Genomic DNA, 15,145 nt, shown 5'->3' on the forward strand with positions numbered 1-15,145 from the left:
AAGGGCGGGTACGTCTTGACGGCCACTGCTGTGAGCCACTATAGTGGTGACAAAGAAAACCGCTGGTCAATCTTCTGAGACTAACAAAAGTCAGTAAAACTTGCAAGTCGTGCAAAGAACTTCTCGTGTAGCAATTATGTCACCTCCTACAACATTATTTTCCATGTCGCCACCATATCGGTTTAGAAAGTGTGTTTCCACCTTGCACGGAGAAATGTAGAATCGGTGTCCTCACTACAACTCGCGACACAGCGCACCCTCTGTGTACTATACCATCCAGCTTGTCTATACTCGGTGGTATCTACCGAATATACATATTCATTTTGAAGCTCTGCCCACAAAACCACGCTACACCTGCCCTCTGTGGCTCCGCGCTCCTAAACTTAGCTGAAAACGGTCAGATCGCCGCCGTGACGTCATGAAAATGAGCGATCGTAATTGGTTGACTCATCCGTACAAATTCTATCTAGGTTGGACAGCGATGTTTTATGTCCCTGCATCGTGGGCGTAATGCGCTGCCCATGGAGGCGTTGCTGAAACGCCGGTCAACAGCGCCCTTCCAGGCCGCGCTTACCGGTTTCGGGTATCACAACACGCGAGGTCCTGCTGATAATGCAAAGCGCCGCGGTATATCTGCCCGTCTGAGGTGCGCGCCACCGTGGTAATCTTAAGAGACATAAGTGCACGGAAGGCTTTGAAGCACTCCTTCCGTCGAAAAGGAAGCAAAGTGATGCGCCGAACGCATGCACTGCGCACGAGAAGCCGTATAGACACATGTTTCGCTGCGCTGCCGCTTTCCAGTATGTACCGTTCAAAACACACAATGTCAAGCTGCAGCGGCAGATTGTTGCAATGTGTGTCTATTCGCTTAACGCCGATCAACTCAGAACACTGCCCTCTTAACAATGATGTAACTAACTAATAAAATAAAAATTGACAGTCACTTTCGCATATACGCCAAAGAGGGTGAAGGCGAAAGCCTGCTCGCTCAAGATACATTAATCAAATTACTTGACATTCTCTTTCGAATGCCTTGTTCCATCTTATTAGTTGTGTTCTCCCATCAAAGGTCGTGGATTCGAGTGCCACAATTGACGCTACATTAATTAACCGTGTTTTAATAATTTCGCCCTAATTAACACCAAAGGTGGTGCGTACGAGTGCCTAATTACCTGTATATTAATCAATTCTGCTTTAGTTAACTTTGCCTTAACACCAAAGGTCGTGGATTCGAATGCCTGAATTAACTCTAGATATTGACACGTGTACTAATCTTTATCGGGCAACCACGTTTCGTCGCTTAACAACTGTAATCGCAGAGCGAGGGACGCGCCTGCATGTATCCGACGTTTCTGGAAAGTTATCGACGCTTCTATCCGCGTGTCTGTTGTCGCCGAACCTTGTGTTATCAGATTTCATCGCGTGACACGAATGGTGTAGAACTTTGTGGAAGACACGCGGGTCCCATCAGTTAATCTGGAACATTCGACGACTGATCTATAAAAGCCGACGCGCTTGACCCGCTGATCAGTTTTCCGACGATCGTCGACCGTGTTCGCCGCTATCGTTGTGCTATAAGTGTAGCCTGTTTTTGTGGGCACAGGTTCGCCCAATAAAAGCTAGCTTTGTATAACACCGTATTGCTTCTTTCTTCACCGTCACTACCACGTGACAATATTTCTTTTTTTTTTGGGGGGGGGGGGGCATGATGAGTGGCATCGGCGCCAGCTGTGGAAGAACACGATGACAAACGCGCGACCAGCGGCTCGAGCGCGTGGCTGTGCGCGGCGAGCTCGCATGACTTTCGGTGCCCCACGCCGCGTTTTCCAGACTACCGGTGGTACGAGCCACTTAAGGCTTTCACCTTAATACGAGGGCGAATGAGAAAATCTTCGCCCCAATTTTTTCATTAGCCGAAATAAGGTCCATACAGGTAATTAGAAATATACGTACCATTCTAGGTACCATACACTATTTTTCCACATAGTACCCACACCCGTTCAGACATTTGTCCGGTCGCAGCACTAACTTCGAGATGCCCCACTGGTAGAATTCGTCCGGCAGTCTGTGGAACCACCGGTCATCCTTCGCGGTCTTTTGCGAATCTCACACCGCCACCCCACACTTTTAAAACGAGATACCTTTCCCCATACGCGGGATGTATTTTCCTGTGGATTTCGATGGGCTTTCGCCCCTTGCTCCATAGAAAACGAATCACACATCGTTGCTCGTACACCGTGGACGCGTGAAGCATAACCGCCATCTTCAGCAACTTACAGCAGCGCCGTGCCGCCGAGCTAACGGCAGATAAGGCCAGGCCGGTCCAAGTCAGGTCCACTGCAAGGAATGGATATGTTGACTTCGCGTTTACAGGCCTAATCTGACTTAAAAAAATAGGGGCAATGACTTTCTGATTTTGCCTCGTAAATAAGGTGTCCGACTGTTCTTATGCGCGTCGACGCTGGCTGCCGTTGGACGCAAAACATGATCATCTCATATGGCAGATGCATATTTCCCAGCAGTGACCATGCGTAATTCGAGCGGTTATGTCTTCCTAGGCTTTGCGTCAGAGAGAGAACGGTGAGGCCGGAACTGTTTCGTTTTTTTGTCAGTCATTTGCTTAACGGCAGCGTATAACGCGACAACGGGTTTTTTAAACACCACTGCTTATCTACATTCCCCTAACTTCATGCCGTGACTAGCTGTATATGTACACAGGTCAGGCGATTTTGTTTCAGATGTCTTCTCAGCAACGTGTTCTGTAGCAATTTCTACCGCCATATATGAGCCTTCCTTCAGTATACCTCGGCCACTCCACCATCGAAAATTCCCTTAAGTCCTGTCATTTCTGTTCGTGGCAGTTCTTAAATAATGATAACTAAAAAAAAGACACCACACGAGGTTTCAGGGACAGCATCCTTGCTCCTGCATCTTGCATGGTTAGGTGAGGTGAGACACAGGTTACTGTCAGAGAGTGAAGGGGCCTTTTCAGGTAGAGTAAACTTTCAAAGTAAGAAGTGTAGCCTGAACACGCAAACCAATTAAGCGAGACTGGCTGTACAGCCTGATGACAGCGTAACTCCGTGCGGAGCTGCGACTTATACTATACCCAGCCAATTACATCGCTTGGGCATCGCGCGCTGCTCGCCGTAGTCGCCGGGTCCGCTCGTTTTCAACATGGCTTGTCGGAGCAAAGAGCGCCCGCTTTACAGTTTTTAGCGTGTACAAGATCGTGTGTGTGTTTCGAGCATTTTTTCATCTCCGAGAAACTAAGGCACAGAACTCAAAACAACGTAGAAAACGAGCGAGAACCGCGATACCCATGTTACCTTATGGCGCGGTGTCTTGTCTATATACAACCCAGCCAATTTCTTTGCTCGCCACCGGGTTGCGCCACAGTGCATTCGAAATTTTTTAACACGGAAGTGTATTATGCCGGGGTCCACGGTCAACTTCCTGTATACGGGTGTGACGTCTGCGGGAACGCGTAAAATATGCTCTCTCGACAACTGACAAGGATGAATGCATGGATGTTATGAGCGTCCCCTTTGGAACAGGGCGTTGAGTTGCGCCACCAAGCTCTTGCTATTATACTGCCTAATGTTCTACCTACGTTAAAAAAGAAAAAAAAAGAAAGAGAAAGCCCCACGATGAATTCTCATAACCAACTTTTCTGACCCCCTATTGTGACCTTTGTTTTTGTATGTCTCAGTTTTCTTTTTCGTTTCCATACTTTTCTTCCACCGATCTTCCAATCGTCTCTTACTAATCCCTATTGCGGACATGTTTACTTTCCCCCTGCTCTCGCTGAACCCAAGGGCTTCAAGGAGGTCAGTGGTGCCTAAATCGACCGCTCAGCAGATATCTTCACATTCTAATAAAACATGCTCCATCGTTTCCTTAGCTTTACCGCAGCAAACACATGCTCCATCTTCCTTCTTATATCTTGCTTTGTAGGTGCGTGTTGTAAGGCATGCGGATCTCGCTTCGAGAAGTAATGAGCTTCCCTTTCTTCTTCTTCTTCATCATCATCATCATCATCATCATCATGCTGGCTACACCCACTGCAGGGCAAAGGCCTCTCCCATACCTCTCCAACTACCCCGGTCATGTGCTAATCGTGGTCATGTTGTCCCTGCAAACTTCTTAATCTCATCCGCCCACCTAACTTTCTGCCGCCCCCTGCTACGCTTCCCTTCTCTTGGAATCCAGTCCGTAACCCTTAAGGACCATCGGTTATCTTCCCTCCTCATTACATGTCCTGCCCATGCCCATTTCTTTTTCTTGATTTCAACTAAGATGTCATTTACCCGCGTTTGTTACGTCGAGCAGCCACGGCCAGTGGAGTCCTGGAATGAGGACCCCACCCACTCGACCTCAAGAGCAACCACCTTGATGGTCCGAATAAATGTTTTTTTCTCTTTCTCTCTCTCTCTGCCTGACCCAATCTGCTCTTTTCTTATCCCTTAACGTTACACCCATCATTCTTCCTTCCATAGCTCGTTGCATCGTCCTCATTTTAAGTAGAACCCTTTTCGTAATCCTCCAGGTTTCTGCCCCGTAGGTGAGTACTGGTAAGACACAGCTGTTGTACACTTTTCTTTTGAGGGATAATGGCAATCTGCTGTTCATGATCTCAGAATGCCTGCCAAATGCACCCCAGCCCATTCTTATTCTTCTGATTATTTCAGTCTCATGATCCGGATCCGCGGTCACTACCTGCCCTAAGTAGATGTATTCCCTTACCACTTCCAGTGCCTCGCTACCTATCGTAAACTCCTGTTCTCTTCCGAGACTTAAACATTACTTTAGTTTTCTGCAGAATAATTTTTAGACCCACTCTTCTGCTTTGCCTCTCCAGGTCAGTGAGCATGCATTGCAATTGGTCCCCTGAGTTACTAAGCAAGGCAATATCATCAGCGAATCGCAAGTTACTAAGGTATTCTCCATTAATTTTTATCCCCAATTCTTCCCAATCCAGGTCTCTGAATACCTCTTGTAAACACGCTGTGAATAGCATTGGAGAGATCGTATCTCCCTACCTGACGCCTTTCTTTATTGGGATTTTGTTGCTTGCTTTATGGAGGACTACGGTGGCTGTGGAGCCGCTACACTCTAAGCCGAAAACGGGGAAAAGGGGACTAACGGCAGCCGTTGGACCTTTGGATCAACGGTTAATCCACCGCGCGTGCCGTGTGCAGAGGCGAAGTGTCGTGCGCAAATTTGTGGGACTAAATGTTCGTCCTTGCAAGGTAACGGTCGACGGTGGGGATCAACGGCACAATTTAGTCCTCTGACTTTAGTCCCTTTAGAGAGGGGGGCTCCGTGTCCTCCCTCTCCTCCCTGCCTGGACGGGGTGGCAGCGGGTCATAAAACACTGTCGCTCTGCTGTCATCCCGCCCACACGAAGGTCAACAGGCTTTCGCCATTGGCTAACATTTTGGCGGGAATCGGGCCCTGCTTGCGTGCACTCCGGGTAAGCGCGCGCAAGTCGGGTCCCGGGGAGACCACATCGGGGCGTCTGAAGGTGCGTACATGTTCCTCTCTGCTGGCGGCGGCCCCCTTTGTCCGACGCCGGCCCCCTTTGTCCCGGCGGGCGCGCGCGCACTCTTCCGTCGTCTCGATGTCCTGAGGCAGCGTCTGCCGATTATGCCCCCGTCTGTTCGTCTGTCATTTCTTTCTCGGCTTTTGTTCTCGATTGCCGCAAGGCGTTCATGCGCCGTCTGGGCCGGCAACCGGATACAAGAGGCCGAGACGAGGCATACGGTCGGTTTCTGAGGGAGCTGCTCGGGCTACGTGACCCTTTGAAGAAAAAGCCAACCTATTCGAACGCACTAGGCCGGCGTCACAAACAAGAAAAAAAAACTGCAACATGTGCTGCGAACGAAGAGTACCGAGCGCCGTTGAGTCCCCTGCCCGGACCCATATGGGTGACAACACCCGATAGAAAACAAAATAAATAAATAAAATGACACGTGCAAACGATTTGTCTGCTTCGCATGGAGGGTTTGTCGAGAACAACGAGAGGGAGAGTGCGGCACCGTCGTTGACATCGCAAATTGGCAGTGCGTGTCGTCTGCTAGGAAAGTGTCGTCGGTTAGGAAAACAAGTTGTGGGGCTCGCGCGACGGCCGCGCGCCGCATTTGGTACGGAACTGCTGTTCTGTCAACAGGCTTTGACGCTGGAATGTCGCACTCACGTACGGTCTCCTCCCAAGAGAATGCACCGCAACGCAACACGGCAGCCCGTTTTAAAGAAGACGAAAAGAGCCTGCCGACGACACTCCTGAACGGCTACAAGCATATTGTGGAATGCAAGAAAACTAATGTCGCGTCGTTGACCAAGAAGAATCAGACATGGAAAGAAATAGCAAAACATTAGAATGCCAACCACGGGATTACGCGGCGCGATCACCTGCAACTGAAAAAATGCTGGACCAACCTGAAGCAAAAGCGGAAAGAGGAAGCTGCGGAAGAAAAGGGAAAGCGCCACAAAACTGGTAAGCACACATTTTCTGCATGACTGACTTATTTGGGCTACTTTTTATTATGTGTAGTCACAGGAGATGAGAAAATACGCTCGCAATCAATCTTTCCGCGACTGCGGGAAGCGCACCAGCATCGGGCGCAGGTGCTTCGCGATGAGCAGAGTCACCTTTCCAACTGCGCGGCACACTGTTGACTGAGGAATGCGGACCGGACCTCGGGTGACTGTTTGAAACGTGCCAGCGCCGTAAAACACACGTAGGCACACAGTCGGTCCTCTGTTGTCCCCGCTTACCCGGATAGGTAACATAGCGAGAAGTCGCACGGCGTTCTTCGTGAATCTGTAGCGACCGAGGAATTGTTCGTCGTCGTACAGCTCCATCGAATTCCCTCGGTCACGTAGGGTGGGTCGCGGAATTTTCGGCAAGGGCTGCGCCTCTGAAAATGCTGTATCCATGGCGTAGCAAGCAAACTCGAAAGCAGCTAACCTCCGCGCGACGTCCGTTCGGGAGGCTGCCATGTTGGAATAACACACGAAGTCAGTTTCAAGCTAGCCCGGGAGCAGACTTCAAACTTGAGCGGACTTCGACGCAGCCAAGTCGTTCCCAAGTCGTCCGCAAGATCAAGCACGATTTACGACGCGCGGCGAAGCTGTCTTGAGACTGCCTGAAGTCAAGTTCGAGCCAAGTTAGATCTCTGCATTCGGGGGTTAAGATTATATTTGACTGTGACTGCTCCTGACTTAATTTTATTTTCATGATTTTACTCTGGCTATGACACCTTTCATCTGCTGTATACTTTGGAGTTGTTTTATTTTGTTTGAACTGCTGCATATTTTCAGTCAATTTTTTTATCTTCTGTATTTATATCATTACTGTATACCAAGGACTTGGCATTTGTATGCTAGTATTCCTTTTTTTGTTTTGTTAATTGTGGCTCAAGATGATGGTGGCAATATGTAATCAAAAATAAACATGGTTACTTGAGTTCGATCATTGTTTTTGCTTGAAAAGATATATGGCAACCTGGAATCATTGGAAAAGTGATTTCGGACTAACTGGGAAGGACTAAAAGTTGCTCCTGCAGTTACTCCCTGTGGACTAACCTGAACAGACTAACCGTTGGTCCTCTAGCGACTAACTGGGAAGGACTAAAAGTTGCTCCTACAGTTACTCCCTGTGGACTAACCTTAACAGACTAACTGTTGGTGCCCTAGGGTCTAACTGGGAGGGACTAAAAGTTGCTCCTGCAGTTACTCCTGTAGACTAACTTTAACAGACTAACCGTTGATCCTCTAGGAACTAACTGGGAGGGACTAAAAGTTGCCCTCACTCTTAGTCTGCAGTAGTTGCTCCCCCGGTTAGGCCGCTGCATTTGCTCCCGCAGTTAGTCCAAAATTGGTTCAAAATCTGTGGCAGGTCATTTAGTCCCCCAAGAGACTAACAGCCATACCCGTTTTAGTCCTTTTTGGCTTAGAGTGTATAGATATCTTTCAGTATTTTTACATACGGCTCGTCTACACCCTGATTCCGTAACGCCTCCATGACTGCTGATGTTTCGACAGAATCAAACGCTTTCTCGTAATCAATGAAAGCTATATATAAGGGTTGGCTATATTCCGCACATTTCTCTATCACCTCATTGATAGTGTGAATATGATATATTGTTGAGTAGCCTTTACGGAATCCTGCCTGGTCCTTTGCTTGACAGAAGTCTAAGGTGTTCCTGATTCTATTTGCGATTACCTTAGTAAATAGTTTGTAGGCAACGGACAGTAAGCTGATCGGTCTATAATTTTTCAAGTCTTTGTATTCCCCTTTCTTATGGATTAGGATTATGTTAGCGTTCTTCCAAGATTCCGGTACGCTCGAGGTCTTGAGGCATTGCGTATACAGGGTGGCCAGTTTCTCTAGAACAATCTGTCCACCATCCTTCAACAAATCTGCTGTTACCTGATCCTCCCCAGCTGCCTTCCCCCTTTGCATATCTCCCAAGGCTTTCTTTACTTCTTCCGGCGTTACCTTTGGGATTTCGAATTCCTCTAGACTATTTTCTCTTCCATTATCGTCGTGGGTGCCACTGGTACTGTATAAATCTCTATAGAACTCCTCAGTCACTTGAACTATCTCATCCATATTAGTAATGTTATCGCCGGCTTTGTCTCTTAACACATACATCTCATTCTTGCCAATTCCTAGTTTCTTCTTCGCTGTTTTTAGGCTTCCTCCGTTCCTGAGAGCATGTTCAATTCTATCCATATTATACTTCCTTATGTCAGCTGTCTTACGCTTGTTGATTAACTTCGAAAGTTCTGCCAGTTCTATTCTAGCTGTAGGGTTAGAGGCTTTCATACGTTGGCGTTTCTTGATCAGATCTTTCGTCTCCTGCGATAGTTTGCTAGTATCCTGCCTAACGGAGTTACCACCGACTTCCATTGCACACTCCTTAATGATGCCCACAAGACTGTCGTTCATTGCTTCAACACTAAGGTCCTCTTCCTGAGTTAAAGCCGAATACCTGTTCTGTAGCTTGATCTGGAATTCCTCTATTTTCCCTCTTACCGCTAATTCATTAATCGGCTTCTTATGTACCAGTTTCTTCCGTTCCCTCCTCAGGTCTAGGCTAATTCGAGTTCTTACTATCCTGTGGTCACTGCAGCGCACCTTGCCGAGCAGGTCCATATCTTGTATGATGCCAGGGTTAGCGCAGGGTATGAGGTCTATTTCATATCTAGTCTCGCCGCTCGGGCTCCTCCACGTCCACTTTCGGCTATCCCGCTTGCGGAAGAAGGTATTCATTATCCTCATATTATTATGTTCTGCAAACTCTACTAATAACTCTCCCCTGCTATTCCTAGTGCCTATGCCATATTCCCCCACTGCCTTGTCTCCAGCCTGCTTCTTGCCTACCTTGGCATTAAAGTCGCCCATTAGTATGGTGTATTTAGCTTTCACTCTACCCATCGCCGATTCCACGTCTTCATAGAAACTTTCGACTTACTGGTCATTATGACTGGATGTAGGGGCGTAGACCTGTATAATCTTCATTTTGTACCTCTTATTAAGTTTCACAACAAGAGCTGCCACCCTCTTGTTAATGCTATAGAATTCCTGTATGTTACCAGCTATTCTTATTAATCAGGAATCCGACTCCTAGTTCTCTTCTCTCCGCTAAGCCCCGGTAGCACAGGACGTGCCCGCTTTTTAGCACTGTATACGTTTCTTCTGGCCTCCTAACTTCACTGAGCCCTATTATATCCCATTCACTGCCCTCTAATTCCTCCAATAGCACTGCTAGACTCGCCTCACTAGATAACGTTCTAGCGTTAAACGTTGCCAGGTTCATATTCCAATGGCGGCCTGTCCGGAGCCAGTGATTCTTAGCACCCTCTGCAGCGTCGCAGGTCTGACCGGCGCCGTGGTCAGTTGCTTCGCAGCTGCATGCTGGGGACTGAGGAGCCGGGGTTTTATTTTTGTGTTCATATAGGAGGTTGTGGCCAAGTACTGCACCAGGGTGGCCAATCCTGCTCTGGTGAGGGAGTGCGTTACCGGTTCTGTTCACCGGGATCAGGCCACACTCCAGGCCTGTTTGTGCAATTTTATCAACACGCGGATTTTTTTTTTAATCCGGTGGAAAATTGCCGGCACCGGGATTCGAACCACGGACCTCTTGCACGCGAGGTGGGTGTTCTACCTCCGCGCCACCGCTGCACACCCTGCGGAACACCCTGCTTCATACAGAAGCAAATATTCTCGAATATGAGCCATTTCTATCGACTGATAGCAAGCCCAGTGGTATGAGGCCCGAACTTAGTCACAATTGGGATTCTCTTTCAACAGCTCGTAAGTCAACCTCAACTGTCCTGACATACTCTCAGCCCGCGCACGACGCCTCAGTGTAGTGTTTCACTGCTTTAAAGGGTTTATTTTGATTTGGATGAGGGACACCTGCATCTCGGCATCAGCCAACACTTTGTTTTTTGAGCTCGAGCTCCTTCAAAACGGCGGCAGCACGCTTAGATCCTTTCCCGTTCATTCCTCAATGTGTAGGTCCTTTCTGTTCTTGACCTCCTTCCGCCACTCGTTCGCCCCACAGACCATTTGAAGCATCTTCTTGGTCAGTTGCACAGAACACGTCCGATTTTTCGAACTCCCTAGGGGCCGCGAAAACGTCCGAAAAATCGGCCAGTTGGAAAACATGAATGCATGTTATTTACTGCCCTTAAGGGCTCAAACCGCCACAGGAACATTCGAAAACGCTCTTAAAGCCTGTAGGTAATCGTATTAGGCATATCGGTGCTCGTACTGTGACAGGAAATACCGGGTACACGCGTGTATAATTAACGAATACATACTGTGTCCCGTGGCAATAGCCCCTTCCCATGCTTGTTATGCTTCACTGCAATACGTTCGCGTATGCTTCACCACGCAACATTTCTGTATGGAGGCGAAGCTGACTTTCGGGAACCGGCTTTATGCAACGCACCGCGCTTTCCAAGCTTCTAAGCCAATCGCGAGGACCACAAAGGCGGAGTCCGTGCCATTGCTGATAGCAGCGAAATCTTTCAATAAAAAACACGGCATGCAAGGGCAGGAAGCTTGGTAGCGAACGTGAAAGCGGCTACGCCTAGCGTTGCCGCGGTGGTGGATACGGCTGCCAGCGGGTTTGCGTGCGAGAGCGCCGGTTCGAGGAGGCGAGATAATCAAAATGGCGGTGCTGGTGGCTTTGATTAATGTCGTTTCGAATCTGCGATGAAGGCAAAATGTCCGGAAAATCAGACGGCGAAAGGTTCTTGCATCCGAAATTTCATAAGTTCTTATACATTGACTCTATGGGTTGCATGGTGGTGCAGCGCGCGAGAGAGACACACACAACTTTATTCATCCCATCTTCAAGGGAAAGGGGTTGCGAGAAGAAGGCGAGGGAGGTTATCCTACTCGCGGTAGGCCTCCTCTACCACCTCAGCCCACCTCAGGATAGCTTCCTGAAGTTCGGGGTTGTAGCTGCGCATGGCAGCCTCCCACAGCTCCCTACTACTTAAAGCTGTACAAAGGTTAGGGAGAGGGGAGTGGTTCTTGCATTGCCACATAATGTGGTTAAGGTCCGCTCTGCTAGTAGGACAAAACTTGCGGGCTGAAGTAGATTTTGTGACGTAAGGCAGGAGATAGAAAAGTGCGAGTCTGTAGTTTACGCCGTAGTACCTCGTGTATGCGTGAGGACCGAATCATTAAATGAGCGAGGGTTAGGCGACCTAGGCGGTAATGCCCGCAAATGTCGTGGTATGTAAGTAACCTGTTTTTGGAGGTGAATGGTGGAGGGAGATTATTGGCGTGAAGCCATTCGAATTATCGGGCGTCCGGAAAATCGGTCATTGTACCCGGGCAACTCTTCCGACCGACGACATAGTGTCAAAGACGATTCGTTACGATTCCTCTCTGTTACTCGAGCCATCATTAGCGCTACTTTCGACACTTTCAATAAAATTACAGCTAATGTTCCCTGATAGAGGCACAAATTCCCCGGAGTTTTTCCAGACTACTCAAAATCCCCGAGAATTCCTGGTTTTCCCGGTTGGCAGACACCCTGAGTTTAGCTGTGTGCCTTCAGACAACGCTGTGACATGCGTCGTTGTGGTGTAATTTATGCATCGTTTATTTTAAATTATTTAGCATCGGATACCATACAACCAAGCCGCCACAGTCGTCACTGTGTACCCAGTCTTCATCATTCCATCGTCGCACTGCCATTGCGTACAGTTCTGGAGGTTAGCTTAGGGTTTCAGAAGCGTTGCGCATAGTAGTAATCGAGTACAGAACCGCAGAATTGGGTTTTCCTAATATCTATTTATTTGTTCTTGCATGGAGTCATTAGCTGTTGGCGCGTTCATTCTACGATACGCGACGACCATCCACTCACTTCAGCAGGAATGTACTTCACTAACATACGATTACCGGTTAAAGCGAGCGTCCTGTTGAATTCATTTCAGGCCACGATGCCACGCGAAGCCACGCCGACGTGTTGGTCCCGGCGAAAAAAAAAAAAAGGACGTGGCCAAAGCCTGAGCATTTCTGGTTTCTAATCAAGATATGAGATCTATGATTGTAGTGTGCACATTATGGCCATCTGTTTTAGAGAATAAGCTACGCGGGGAGTGAATTTGGGCGAGCTGGTAATTTACATTTCTGTTCTGTCTTGTGTTTTAGCAGGCTTAAACGGCTACGTAGGCTACAATGCACGAAGTACGCACCACGGCGTTCCAGACGTGTAACCACGTGAAACACATGAAGATCGGCATTGCAGCGCAGTTATGCAGCACAGACGGTGGGCAAAGGACCTGATGACAGATTAGCCAAACGACGCAGATAACGTACACGACCATTGCCACGACTGCACGACCGAAACAACTATGATAACTATGATATATTCCATACACTGATTGCCTACCATTTTGTCATGTTTACGTCGACGCGAAGACTAAAACCTGCGACGAACTAACGTGCAGCGTGTGAATCTGTAAAACCTGAAGGACAACGTAAAAGAATAAAAAAGTAACGACAATAATTTATTACTTTTTGAAGTCCTGTAAGCAAACGCACTAGCATTACTAATTTATTATGTGGTAAAAATGTTTCGTTTTTTATAATCTTGCTATCTTCATTCCAACCATTCCAACGCAAACGCCAGGCAAAAAATTTTACTGAAGAAAATATTTTACAACTCAACCAAGAGATGGCGCCAGGCGTTGCATTTTCCGTGCAAATCGCGCTTGTGCAGCACTGCACGGCCACGGCTTTACGTGTTGATATCGCTGTTCAGGGACAAAATTATGACAAAATAATGATGTCGAAGATGTGCGTTCAGGAAGCATGGACTCCGTCAATTTGTCCTGACCGGTCCTCACTAAGACCAAAAGCAGTAGGTTACGTAGAAGCAAGCCAGCGTGGAGACTCATGCCAAAATAAAACAGGGCTTTCAAAGTAATAAAGTGAAAAACATTTCAGAGATGTGGAGCTTCTCTCTTCGTTTTTAATCGAACAGTCCGCTCGTTCCAGTTCTGTGCGTGTGCTGTAGTTGCTGAATGAATCGGTTCAGTCGGTAGTCACGGTCCTTTCCATAAGTTAAAAACGTTGGTTTAAAAACCGCATGGGCTCGTGGCGCCATCTCTCCGATCTGATCAGAGACTTGCCGTAGCGCAAATGAAAGGAAACAAATAGCTGCCAGGTGCAATGGCAGAATTTTATGGGTGACATCAAGTCGACACTACAGTGTGAGAATGTCACATTTATGGTGTTGTTTAGACACGTGTAGGATTTTATAAACTTAGGCACCCTTTATGCAAACTCGGTGAGTATTTGATTCACAATCTGTAAGCCTAACTCTTGTTTAGCGTTCCGCGTTCGTATCAATCATCCGCGCGTAGGACGTGCAGTAGGCGCTGCCGAGCGGCTTTCGCATCAGTCGTGTACTTCTGAGAATGTTTGTTGCATAACTTTTTTCATTATACGTATAGTTGCAAAAGTCTGCCAATATGGTAAGATTGCGTGTGGCACGCTCGTGACACTCTTGCAGGGATCGATAACCTCACGCTTCGCTTGTGTTGACTAGAGCGGTGTGTGCTTCTCAACTATTTTGCTTATTTCTCTGTTCTCGCGCTCCCCTAATTGTGAGAACCTAATAGTCAGTTATGACTATGTTGAGTTAAGCGTGCATGTGAAGCAACCGTTAGTGTTGTGTGGTCGAGCACACGCCTTGAAAAGTAAGCACTGATAGCTGCACCGCCTGCGACATGATGTGTGTGTGCTCAAGAGATCGAGCCACACGCCCTATGTGGTTAATCATTTCTGGCAGTCGACGCTTCGGCTAGGGTGCTTTCAGTGTAAAACTCACGCGAGTGTTTTGCGTCGCCCGCTTGCGTGCGTCTGCGCACTGCCCTACCAACGCAATGCACTGCAAGTTCACGGCCGTGCAGAATGCGTGCCGCGTTTCCGTGGTGTCGGGTTGCAGGCCCACGGAGTTCGAATCGCACTCTCTCGGATGCGTGCAGGAAAATTGCCCGTGCTGTGGAATGTCCTGCGCCGGAGGCGACGGCAATGAGCGCAACCGTGTCCTTGCCACCAATGGCTGAGCGCCTCTGACATGCTGTCATCGTGTTGACAAAGTGAGTTTACTGAATGCCCGTGTCAGCGAGATTCCGGTGTCGGTTACGAACTGCAAACTGTGTACACAGGTGTGTGGTGCTCCGTAGCGGTTGATCGCGCCTCTTTGCTTTCGGGTAAGAGTTCGCAGTTCTCAGGAACCAGAGTAAAACATCAAATGATCAGACGGCTTCCGAACTCGGTGCTTACTGCTTTGGAATGTATTGCGCCAAGTTGCTTCTGGGTAGCCAACAGCGGCCAATTATTTTGGCATCCTTTAAAGCAGTCACACTTGTCGTAGCCTCACGCTTGAGCATTTGAGCATTGGTCTTTTACCCATAAACATCTGGATAATGTGTTCAAAATACCTTGTCAGTCACTGTTAGTTTCAGATATTGTACATGCACGAACATTTACACTACTGTAGCCTGTAACGAGTCCCTCTGTAAAGAAAAACGACAGAGTGCACTAAAGAAGCAAAACTGAAGCCGCAACATCAGACAGCCCTGTTATGCCAGCCATGTA

At 48.0% G+C, this 15,145-nt stretch overlaps 1 protein-coding gene across 5 annotated transcripts in view; it reads left to right on the forward strand.

Moving 5' to 3' along the window:
- Positions 1–15,145, forward strand: part of LOC135919645 (tyrosine-protein kinase CSK-like) — a 72,119-nt gene that overhangs the window by 13,810 nt on the left and 43,164 nt on the right. For 2 of the 5 annotated variants that reach the window (XR_010570022.2, XM_065453520.2), the window contains exons 1-2: positions 13,666–13,829; positions 14,530–14,643. The gene's annotated coding sequence lies outside the window, so the exon portion shown is untranslated. Of the gene's footprint in view, positions 1–13,665; positions 13,830–13,869; positions 14,095–14,529; positions 14,644–15,145 lie in introns of those variants that run through there. The other 3 variants (XM_065453522.2, XM_065453521.2, XM_065453524.2) reach the window with 3 other exon arrangements.

This window comes from Dermacentor albipictus, chromosome 2 (assembly GCF_038994185.2).
Source record: "Dermacentor albipictus isolate Rhodes 1998 colony chromosome 2, USDA_Dalb.pri_finalv2, whole genome shotgun sequence".
Taxonomy (NCBI): Eukaryota; Metazoa; Arthropoda; class Arachnida; order Ixodida; family Ixodidae; genus Dermacentor; species Dermacentor albipictus.